Source organism: Cicer arietinum, chromosome 7, assembly GCF_000331145.2.
Source record: "Cicer arietinum cultivar CDC Frontier isolate Library 1 chromosome 7, Cicar.CDCFrontier_v2.0, whole genome shotgun sequence".
NCBI classification, from domain to species: domain Eukaryota; kingdom Viridiplantae; phylum Streptophyta; class Magnoliopsida; order Fabales; family Fabaceae; genus Cicer; species Cicer arietinum.
The window spans coordinates 42,640,766-42,653,482 of record NC_021166.2 but is presented as its reverse complement, the minus strand read 5'-3'; the positions used below and the strand labels follow the sequence as shown (position 1 = coordinate 42,653,482).

At 30.7% G+C, this 12,717-nt stretch overlaps 1 long non-coding RNA gene across 1 annotated transcript; it reads right to left on the bottom strand.

Annotated features, from left to right (window-relative positions):
• Nucleotides 1-11,610: 11,610 nt before the first annotated feature.
• On the bottom strand, nt 11,611-12,463 carry LOC140918941 (uncharacterized). Its single transcript, XR_012161429.1, has 3 exons — nt 12,097-12,463; nt 11,912-12,004; nt 11,611-11,810 (listed from the first exon to the last, which is right to left on the bottom strand). It is a non-coding gene; the product is annotated as an uncharacterized lncRNA (long non-coding RNA).
• Nucleotides 12,464-12,717: the final 254 nt, after the last annotated feature.

Sequence of the window (12,717 nt, the reverse complement as noted above, 5' to 3'; positions counted from 1 at the left end):
GTGTCCTAAGAAGGAGAGGTGTATGTAACTAATAAAAGAGGCATAAAGCTTATCAGAGAGAATGGATAACTCTCTTCATTGAGTTTAATTGCACACACGAATAAGGAATTAAATTGGAATAATGTCATTCAATGACCAACCGTTAAGAATTAATTGACATTCATGTATTTATTCTTGCCAGTTACACCTTTGAATGGACACAATATAAACTAAATGTTATAAAATATAGTTATAAAAATAGTAGTGTGGGTGATTCAATTTTGACTTAGTCAAAATTGGTTTGGTCATTGTTCACTCTAAGACAAATATTTCTACGAAACTTAATTAGTCAATAATAAAAATCCCAATAATAAATTATTTAATATAAAAATACTTTATCAAATAATTAAACATCCAAAGAATAATTATCTTACTATTGTCACACTAAATTAATAAAAAAGGATAAACAAAACTAAGGATTTTAAATTAATTAATTAAAAAATGGTGTTAGAATTTCTGAAGTCAGTGTTGCTAGAGCCCTGTATTCTGCTTTTGTTGATGATCGAGCCATTGTGGATTGCTTCTTTGACTTCTATGAAAATAATTATTCTCCCAAGAATACATAGAATCCAGTAGTCGATTTCCTTGTTGTTTTGCAGCTTCCCCAATCCGCATCACATAAGCTGCAATTTTAAAACTAGGGGTAGCAAGAAACAAAAGGCCTAGGCCTGGACAAAATTTTAAATATCGACATGCTATGATGAAAAGGGAAAATAGTCTCATGGAAAACAATATCTCTAGAGATAATGAATGTTTGGGAAGCAATGTCATACCACTTATATCCTTTGTAGCCTAAAGGGTAGCCAACAAATACATGTGGCTTGGCACAGGGGCTGAATTTGGTTCTACATTGAGGTATGGTAGCTACATAGGCTAGACATCCAAACACTTTAAGATGATTGAAATTAGGGACAACTTGATAAAGAAGCTCATAAGGGGTGGCATTCTCCAAGACTAGTGAAGGAGTCCTATTGATGATGTGGACAACACTACTGACACAATCACACCAAAACTTGAGAGGAATTTGGGATTGGAAAAACAACGCTCGGGCTACATTGAGGATGTGTTGATGTTTTCTTTCAACAACTGAATTTTGTTGTGGCCTATAAAGGCATGAGAACTGGTGCTCAGTGCCTAATTCCTGCAAAAACTTAGTGAAAGTCAACTCCTTAACATTGTCAGATCTAATGCATTTAATAGACTTATTAAATTGAGTGTCAACAAAAGAGAAAAAAAATGTTTGATGTGGTGAGCAGCCTCAGACTTATGTTTAAGCAAATATAACCAAGTAAATCTGCTATAATCATCCACAATAGTCAAAAAATATTGTGACCCTCATAAGTAGGTTAAGCTAGAAGACCCCAAATATCACAATGAATGAGGTCAAAAGCATGAAGAGAAAAATTATTATGAGCATCAAAGGATAATCTATGAAATTTAGCCAAAAGACAAATAGGACAAGAATGAGAAGAAAGAGAAAGAGAGCAAAGGACAAATATGAAATAAGGAATCAAGATGAGGAATAGAACAATTCATGAGCCAATGATTAAAGAAAGAGAAAGAGATACCAATTTTCTCCTCTGAAGAGATGTGAGTAGGCAGGCTGCAAAATTTAGATAGGCTTGAAAAAAAGAGATCAATTGTTGATATTGTTGGGCATTTATTTGTGGAGGGTTAGAAGATCGATAATTAGAATCGACAACTTGATTGATCAGAGGGAGAATGTCTGGATTGGTTAATTGATTTGTAGCCTAGAGGAAAACCATGAAGTATGAAACACTTGTCTTTAGCATGTCCTAACAAGCCACAATGAGTGCAGAGAAGACGATACTTTTTTTCTGTTGGACTTTGGATTCTTCATTTGGACAACATAAGCCATTGCAGTTTCAGAAGGAGGTTGAGAAGACCAAACTTGTCTTTGTTACTCATCTTATGTTACAAGGGCGAGAACACGGTTCAGAGGAGGAAGAGGGTCACTCAACAAAATCTGACCACAAACATGGCTAAAATCATCATTGAGGCCCATGAGGAAGGAAATAATGTACTCGTAATGTAAATAATCGACCAGAGGTTGAACACCGCCACAATGACAAGAATGAACGGGACGAAATTCACCCAATTCCTCCCAAAGAGCTTTGAACTTGGTAAAATAATTCCTAATAGAGGAAGAACCTTGAGTGCAAGAAATGAGATCTTTTTTTAACTGAAAATTGTGAGGCCCATTGTTTTGATGAAATCGCATATGAAGGTCAATACAAATCTCAGAAGCAGAGCTTGAGTAGATTACAGAAGCATGAATTTATTTTGAAACGGAATTGAGGATCCACGAAGCCACAATGCTATTGTTGCATCGCCATGCAAGAAATTGGGGATCGTCTTCAGCTGGCTGCGCAATGGAACCGTCTGCAAAACCTAATTTGTTGCGACCAATAAACTCCATCACCATTGCATAGTGCCAAGAACCATAATTTTCCCCTATAAGGGAATGGGTAACAAGAACAAGACCAAGATTATCCGAAATGGAGATGAAGAAGGGATTGACATTGTTGATGTTATGTGGATCCTCCCTGATGTGAAGAAAAAGAAAAGAAAAGAAAAAAAAAACTATATCACATTTGATACCATATTGAAAACCATTATATCATGAAGAAGTAATTTTACTGAATGTATTGTTGAATTGCATTGAACATAAAGTGAAAAGAGATTGCAAAAGAATATTTATTTTCTTAAATGCCTATCTAAACAATCCTATATATATAGGCATTTGAATTGAAGTGAAAAAAGGGAAAACAGAAAAACAACTTCCTAACTAACTTGCCTATAATTGATCCTAATTGTATAACAAACTAATAAAACTGAAAAATTACCTGAAAAATAGAACTAATTTAATAGACTTAATTTACTATAGCAACACATAGACGAAAATGGAGCAATATGTCCAATAATCTCACAGACCAAGTAATGAACAATTATGAATCACAATCCATGAACCTAAAAATACACCACAAATATTAGAGAATAATTCTGAAATAATGTCATACCTGAAAATAATCGTAGGTAATAGAACTATCAAAATAATCATAAATTCTAATATGCTTAAACTATTTTTGTTTATTTCATTAAACTCCCAAAATAATTTATAAAACCAACTTATTTATATGAAATTTATTTCACATATCTTGTTTAATACATTTTCTACAATGAAAAATCTATTTCATTTCATTATGGATCAAGTAATACATGATGGTGCAACATGATAAGTTTGACCATAAGTTGAAGAGGTGATTTCTCTATAAAAGTATGAGCTACTTCATTATTTTGTCTCTTTACAAACTCAATTGAAAAAATTTTAAAAATCAAGGGAAAACCACTTCTTTGTAATTTGTTATAATAACTCCAAATTTATTAACACATGGAGAGTTAAAACTGTCTACCACTTTTTTTAATCTAATTCAGAGGTAACGTTTGTCAATCACATCCACAACCACATCCACATCGCTTCTCCTTCGAATACGGTGTAATAGTTGAAGGTGTTGGAAAAACATAAAAAAAATTGGGGTTTGAATTGTGTTAACCATATTAAAAATTATTTCGCTTTAGCTATTCAATTGTGGTCTTTATCAACAAATTATTTCTACATTTAATCCTCTCTTTACAAAGAGATTCAATCTCAATATAGTCTTTAACTCAATCTACTATAATCAAATTGCAAAAAAGTAATTTTTATTCCCCCTCTTAAGACTTTCAAGTAGTGTTCTTCTGCTTCTACAAACTGTACCACTAGAAACATTTCTAGTCTTGTCAACATTCAAGTAAACTATTATTGAGGATTACAATTATTCTTACATCTCTTCATATACTTGTTTTGAGTTAAAGAGATATTAGCATTATCGATATTGCATACATTAATTTAAATACATGTTTGAATTGACACATAATCTCTTTAAGGCTTCTTACTCTCATTGACAAGATTATACAATTCAATCCTATATCAATACAAGCGTATAAAATAACTTAATTGATTTAAATCACATTCTAATAACTCTCATTAGAGGAGATTTTACATTCAATATTTCTTTGGATGTATTCAAGACTTTTTAGAATCTTATTTGAACATTGATTTTTTCTTTTGTTACATATGACAAAAATATTCTTCTTTGTATCTTTTTCAAGGATCACATAAATATCATTTATGTCATCCTCACTCCAAGCTCATTTTTGAATAATCCTTTTCATCATGAACGATGAAGGTAATCATCATCTTCTTCAGTTCAAATTGTTTTTTTAAAATAATAAAGAATATATTTGTTGGAAATAGAGCCAGTGGACATCTTTGTCATACTATAATAGTACACTGAGTCGATGAACGACAAGTATTATTCATAATACTATTTCAGGTTATTGTTATACTATTCACAGGATTAGCATCATTCTTATTTTAAGGCTTCATGTTCTAATGCCACATAACATGTATTATTCCTCATAGGATCAAAATTATTTCTTAGAGGAATTTTGTTCTTTAGACAAATAATAACTTTCTGATGACTTCAACGTTGACTTGTTAACTTAACGACAATGACATCTTCAGAAGATAGCTTTATCAGAGGAATCATTTCTTTGAATAGAGGTTCGAGAGTCATTGATTTCTTCATAGCATTTGACTTTTCACATAGCATTGACTTTTTCAAAGACTTTTTATATCCGAGGAATATATGACTTAAATATCATAAATTTTTATTCTTAGATTCATGTTCAAAGGATCAGCAAAAGTCTTCACTTAATGTTGATTTTTGTCAAAGACAAATAATTATAGTAGCGTTCTTTAGTTTTGTGATCATAGGATTGTTGATTGACTTTTCTCTATTTGCTTCTAAATTTTGAATCGGAGTATAAGTCATCAAATGCTTGTTGCAAAGCTCGTTTTAACATTAGTTTAGTGAATCATCTATTACGATCATTCGAAGATTCACTTTATAACATTCTCAAAGACCTTCTTAAATTTTATATATTATGAGTTACTCTATTAGTAAACATAATTAATTGTTTATTAGATAATAATATATTTTGTATTAATAACACTCAAATTATAATTCATAATTTAGTCATAATTTATGCTACATTGAAATAAATAGTCATTAATATAAATTTTATCTTCTAACTTAATATTCACACTCAGAAAATATAATAAATGGATAGTTGTTATATTATTTTTGTTATCATCATATTATCAATTAGAAAACTGTATCATTGATGAACAATTTATTTTTCATAAAATAAAATTTAGAAATACTTCCCATCAGTGTAGTTTTCAAAAACTTCTTTGACTTAATAATCTTTTAAATTTCGTAAGAACAAATTTTTAGATCAAAATTATGGAACTCCCCCATGAGGATTAATAAAGTAAGAACTAAAAATAGAAGATAAAATAAAAGTAAGAAAATAGAAAACTTAAGTAGATGCAAAAATGTCACGTATTTTTTATCTTAATTTTGATAATACTTTTCAATGAATTAACATATCCTTTAGTACGGTTTGCTCCTTTTGGATACTTATAAAATTTGTTGATTGAAAATCCACAACTCCTCGAAATGTTAAGCCTTTGGATTCTTGTTTTTTTTAGAATGTTAAATCCAGTGCAACAATTTATATTGTAAGTCTTTCACTCAGAGGAAGACATAAAATCAGAGAGAATAAGACACGGAGAAGAAAGTAAAAGGAAAACACTACATAAATTGAAGAGCTCGAGAGTTTTGGAGGCAAGAGAAATAAAAAAGATTAATACCAAAATAAATATTGAGACCAGATATAAACAATTAAATAATAAAATAAAATAGATAAGCAGAGACTAAAGAATTAAAATTACTGACTAATCTGAAATCAATAAATTAGAAATCAAAGGATAAGAAATAAAGTTAGTTAGAGATAAGAAAAATTAAAGAAATTTACACAATATTGGACTTAGTAAAAAAATTAAAGAGGATTGAGAATTAAATTAAAACATAAGAGTAAAAAAAATATAACATTTAAATAAATAGAAGTATAAGAGGGAAAAGAGGACATGCTTAAAAAATAGATTGGGAAGGATAGGAAAACATATGAACTAAGGAAAATCAGAGGGAACATAGAAGACAAGAAAGTTAAATCATCCTACAAAGGCAAAGATATATTATAAACTTTCATTTTTCATGTTTTAGAAACTCTACAAATAAATGTTTAGAATTTTCAATCACAGAATGTCAAAAGAAATTAACTAAAATAAATCAAATACAAGCACAAACAAACTTTTAAATATATATTCAATTCATAATTCTTATTACAACTATAATAAATACAAATTATATTTGAACTGCAATAATTATTATAAAAAAGCTATAAAATAAAAATGGGTTTAAATAAAATTCTAAAGACTTTCTAAACCAGTTATATATTTAAGTTTGAATCAACAAATTCTTAATAAATAATAAATTAAATATCTCTTTAAGGGGAAATCACATTTGTAGTGATTTTAGACAATGTATGATTAACAATTTTTGTTGCCTCGCCACAACACTTCTAATCTTCAGATTCAATGTCTTAGACTTGTCTGAAAATAGTCTTTGGTACTGAGGAGATATAAGGCCGGTTTTTTAAAGATTTTTTTTAAAATGATTTGTGTATTATTTTATCTTTTTGTTATAATATTTTTTTAAAGAATTTTAAAAATAAAGTTTCAAATGAAAAAAAAATTTAATAGTTTATCTTAAGATGTAATTTTAAGTATTTCATATATTTATTACAACTCTTTTGGATAATGAAATTTCATAAAAATTATTTTTTAAAGATACATTTTTTTTTAAAATATATGATTTTTATGATGTTAAAATATATAATTATGAATATCTAAATTATTGAATATCAAAAATACTTTTTTTAATCGGTAACAAATGAGTTGAAAACAAATTTTACTATTTTATGTAAGTTATCATAAAAATAATTTTAAAAAATATAAAGTCAAAATCAATTTTTGAAAATTTTAAACAAACTGATGGACAATCTTCCAAAAGATTAAATCTTTTGATAAGATTGTAGGTGTTCCTTCTATTGTCAGTAGCCTTGACTATTCAACTACAAGATATTCAGAACAAAATGAGATCAAATAACCTTTCAATGCACTATGTGAACCATCTTGCATAGTCCACCTTGTTGGTCATAGTTCACAAAATGTAAGAAGATCTAAAATTCTTTTTTAGAGTACAATGTAAGAAGATGATCATTTAGGAAGATGAAAACTCAACAAATGATGAGAAATAGAGTTGATTTGTCTAAGGGTCTTCAAGTTGAAAATGTTATGGATGTAAAAAGAATGAGTTGACGAGAGGAGAATCATTTTTTAAAAACATTTTACATGAGAGAAGTTTAAATAGGAAGGAAAAGGATTGAAATAACTATTTTAGTTTTATCAAGCAGTAAATATCTTATCAACTATTTACAAGAGATCGACCTTACGATTTAAATGAGTATTGCATACTCACTCATCGTAAACTACATTTTCAAATATATTTGATCAGTCAAGACAGAAATACAAGAGAAAATAAAAAGAAAATTGTCTAAGTTGCATTGAAAAATGCAAAGAGTCAATAAAATAACCTATAAAAGATGCCTTAATAAACAAGTGATAAGAACAAGAACAAATTATTTTTATATAGGACAAAAGATTTGTACTGCCAATACCAAAGCTACAGGTAAGATTTTAAATAGCAAACATGAAAATGGAAATATTTTTCTAAAAACAATTAAAATAAAAGCACAAGAGCAATAATACTATTAAAGCTAAAGATGTTGACAGCATAAGCAAACTAAACAAATTCAATTAAGTACATACATGAGTTTATACTTGAATTAAATTACAAAGTACATGACGAAGAATAGATGACGGTGAATCAACAGCTTTTGTCTTTACTTTTTACCATAAGGTATAGAGTTGTAGTTTAGAAGATCTATTAATCAAATATCAAATTTAACTTGGCTTTGTGTCATCTTTTAGAGGATTCAAACACAAAATGTATCACAGATAAACAAACCCTTACGAAAAGATTTTATGCCTCAATATAGTCGCAGACTAAACCCACTATACTCAAATAGCAAATTATTATTATTTTTACTTTCTTTTAAGCTTTGAGTATTTTTGTTCTTCCTCTCCAAGTTGTACGCTATAAATATTTCTAGTTCTCTCAACATTCAAGCAAATTACTGTTGAAAATTACAAATATTCTTACACCTCTTCATGTACTTCTTTTGAGTTAAAGAGTTATTGTCACTATCGAGCTTGCATACATTAATTCAAGTATGTGTATGATTTGACACATAATCCTTCTACGAATTCTTACTCTCAATGAGAGGATTATACAATGCCATTCGATCCTACTAAATTCAAGTGTATAAAACAATTTGATCAATTTACATTATTTTCTAATAACTCTCATCAAAGATGATTTTTCATTCAATCTTTCTTTTGATGTGTTCAACGCTTTATAGATTCTTATTTGAATATTGTCTTTTTCTTTTCATACATAAGTCAGAAATGTTCTTCTTTGTATCTTTTTCAATGATCACGTGAATAACATTTCTGTTATCCCACACCAAGCTCATTTTTGGATAATCTCTCTTTAACATGGATGACAAAGGCATCATCTTCAATTCAAATTGCTTCTTTTAAATATTGAAGAATATATCCATTTGAAATAGAGTCGTTGAACATATTTTTCGTTTTGTATTAGTAGATTGAGTCGCTAGAGGACATGTATTAGTTATAGTACAATTTCATGTTGTTGTAGTAGTATTAATAGAAATAGAACCATTCTTATCTTGATGCTTTATATTCTAGTGTCACATCACACGTATTACTCGTTAGACGATCAAAATCCTTTCTCAAAAGAAATTTGTTCTTTAGATGAATAATAATTCTTCGTTGACTTATACATTAACTTGTTGAATCAGAGGCATTTACTTCTTTAAATGATAGTTTTACTAGAGGATTTTACATTAATTAAAGCAATGATTTTTAAATTTTTACAAATTTTTTCTTCTTAGATTCATGTTCAGAGAATCAGGAAACACTACGCGAAAAAACGCATTTTACAGCGCTTTTTTTAAGTCAATTACAGCGCTTTTTCAAAAAAATAAGCGCTGTGGAATCGAGCGCTGTAAATGATACAACAACGCTTTTAAAAAAGCGCTATAAAACATGTAAATACAACGCGCGCTTGTTATGCACATTTTACAGCGCTTCTTCACAAAAAAGCGTTGTAATATGCACCCCATTATATGAGTTATGGGTCTGCTTTTAGAGCGCTTTCTAACACAAGCGTTGTAATATGCCCACCCATAATTTCATATATGGGTGTGCATTTTACAGCGCTTTCTCAAACAAGCGCTGTAAAATGCAGACCCATAATTTCATATATGGGTGTGCATTTTACAGCGCTTTCTCAAAAAAGCGCTGTAAAATGAGACCCATAACTCATATAATGGGGTGCATATTACAACGCTTTAATTCCATCAGATCTTCCTCAGAATATGATGGACTGGAATTGGCAAAGTACTGCAATATAAAAATTGAACATATTATATTAAGTTAGTATCAAATATATAGATAATTTATATATGAAAATCATATAATGCAAATACCGTACCGTTTCTGGGATAATAGTTTTATTCTTCTCAACAATCTCCTTCATGAATCTCAATATGTAGTACCCACAGTCGATGTTATTTGTTTGACGAGGGCACTTTATTGAGATCCATGTAATGTTATTAGACTTCTGCTTCGACACTTTAGCACCTCTTTGAGCTCGATAAACTTTTAAGGCACTATCGAATGAATAAATGTGATTATTAGAGCATGAATATTTATATATATATATAAATATATATATGTAAGAAATAAATGAATATTACTTACGTGTCGAGCATATTCTTTATTCCGGGGTGATTGGTGTAATCGCCGTGCACGGGATCCAAATAGTATATCACTTCAGAGACCGCATTGATTGCAAATAGCACCCAATGTGCCCTACAACAACAAAAAATTGGTTAAGCAATTTTGTTTATAGACAACTAATAAATTAAATTCTCATCAATTAAAAAAGATAAAATTACGTACCCTGAATTATATGGTGCCAAGAACAATTTATCACTTTCTTTATTTCTTAAAAACATATCTACAATGTAGTGTTTTACATTGTCTGGATCGAGTTTGAACATCGACATCTTATGCGGAGACAAGAATGAGTATTTATTTGACAGTTTCCTCGTGCACACGACCTTCTCGTACAAAAACCTTCAATGAAAATTTTAAACTAGATTAATTACCAATACATTTAATTAATTACAAATAAATGCAATTAAAATATTTTTTACCTTATGTACAAGCTGATTACAGTAACACTCAGCTCCTTATGTTCGAGAAGATCGTACATTTGCTCCTTTTCGAGGTATTCAATATACTCATCTCCAAAGATGTCTTTATTCATTTGTACGATGGGCGAATCGTTGCTGCTGCCCATGTTCCTTTTTATTTGGATGTCAAGACACGCCCCGTATTTACCAAGGCGTGGCTGACTTTTATTAGGAGCAGCAGCAGCAGCGACCGATTTTCCCCGATCTAGATTTTTTGTTGCTGCAAGTTTTGCAGCTTTATTACCCTCCAGCCTTTGTAGTTTGGCAGCCCTATTAACCTCCAATTTTTGAGGTTTGCTGCCTTTTTTTGGCTGTAGGGGTGGTTTATTTATTTGGACCTACAAAAATGAGGTAAAATGTTAGTTTATTGAATCTGAAAAAATGAAAAACCTTAGGCAATAAATGTGACAAACCTTTTCGGGAGATGTAACTGATTTGTCCTTGGGAATCTTTTTTTGGAGGGCAACAAGGTGTGTGGGCCATGCCACGTAACTGCCAATAGCGTCGCTTAAGAACTTCATATCTCCATCGTTGTCCGGTATGGGCAACGGTGCAGTTGGTTCGAAAGCAACCGTAGGCGATACTTTGACATGGCCCGCGGGGATCGGAATATTGTGCAATACTTCTCCCGAAGTATTGTGCAATATTCCTTTTCCCACCTTCCGTTGAGTCGGCGAGGACAAGTATAGGACACATGTAGTGACACCCTACATCAATAGTTAAAACATAAGTACAGTTAATATATAAGTTTGTTTAATACATAAGTAATTACATAAGCAAGTAAGTAGTAAGTAATTAATTACCTCGGGAATACTCTTCAAACCGACGTTGCAACTCCCGGTTTCACTCTCCATTTGTATTTCAGGTTGGAGCTGAACCGGAAGTTGCTTGTCTTTATTCGTATTCACCAAGAGTGCCACTTGCTCCGATAGGATTCTGAGCTTCTCTAATACTTCCTCGTTGGAAGGTTTTTGGCGCTTCTCTTGAGGAAAAAAGCTTTTGGGAGTTACGCCAAATCCTTTCCCCCTCACTCGACCGGAATACTCAGGGACATTAAACACTTTCCCAAGAATGTCCCTGCACGTATCCTTGTTGCCCTCTTGAGTTTCAGAACTTTGTTCAATAGTTTCCTAAAATACATGTAACATTAAAAAGATAAGTTCAATAGCATTTTTAAAATACAATATTAAAAAATATTAAAGTGATAATATACTTACACAAAGTTCTACAACTTTCTTGACATTTTCATTATCAACCACTCCTTCTTTATTAACACGCGCTTCCTTCCACAATATATGACGACCCAAGGGTTGATCGGCTTGGGTGTCTTTTCTCTATTCGTTAAAATCATAAACAAAATAATACAAATTAGTTACACACTATAGTTTATAATACAAATTACTTCATTATATAAAAGTGATGTTTAATTACTTACAATTTGTTGTTCAAGGCGTGCATATCCCATACGTGATTTCTTGTATGGGTGTTTTGGGTTGCTTGCCCGTTCGCGATTTGCCTTACTAATATTCTATATAAAAAAAAATAGCAATTGTGTAAAAAGTTAAAATACGCTACGAATATGAATAATAAAACACAAATGCTAATAAATTAATCACTTACGACAAACGCCGGGTCAGAACGTTTGGAAACAAATGCTCTCCATTCATCCTTTGATATATAATGTTGATATATTTTTGGAGGTTCAGCATTTGTGTTTCCTTCTCTATCTTTTAGATAGAAATTTGAGAGATGGGATCTAAATCCACGATGGATTTTCCCAGCAACTCTCAAAACATACGACTTTCGTTCCTCATCAAGAACAAAAGTTGTCTGCAATGAAAACAATTATAAGTAATGTATTTTACAGAAAAAAAATTATAAATGACAAAAGAGTAGATCAAAATATTTACTTGAATGTCATTCCAGATGATATCTTTGGCATCCTTCAACGCCTTATCTCTCCAGTTGTCTATTGTTATTGGGACATTTTGACGAACAACAGCCCCAATGTAGCTTACAAACATGGAGCTGTTGGGGTCAACTGGCTGACCACTCTCGTTCCAGCCAACCTAATAAACTCATATAGTAAGTACATGCCCTAAACCCTAAAAAAAGATAAAAATCACACAGCAAACAAAGTATAGTATACCTCAAATTTAATCCCACTACTCCTTGCTTTAATCACCTTTTGCATTATAGTTGCACCACGTTTGACTTCTTTTTCATAAGTCTTGGAGGTGC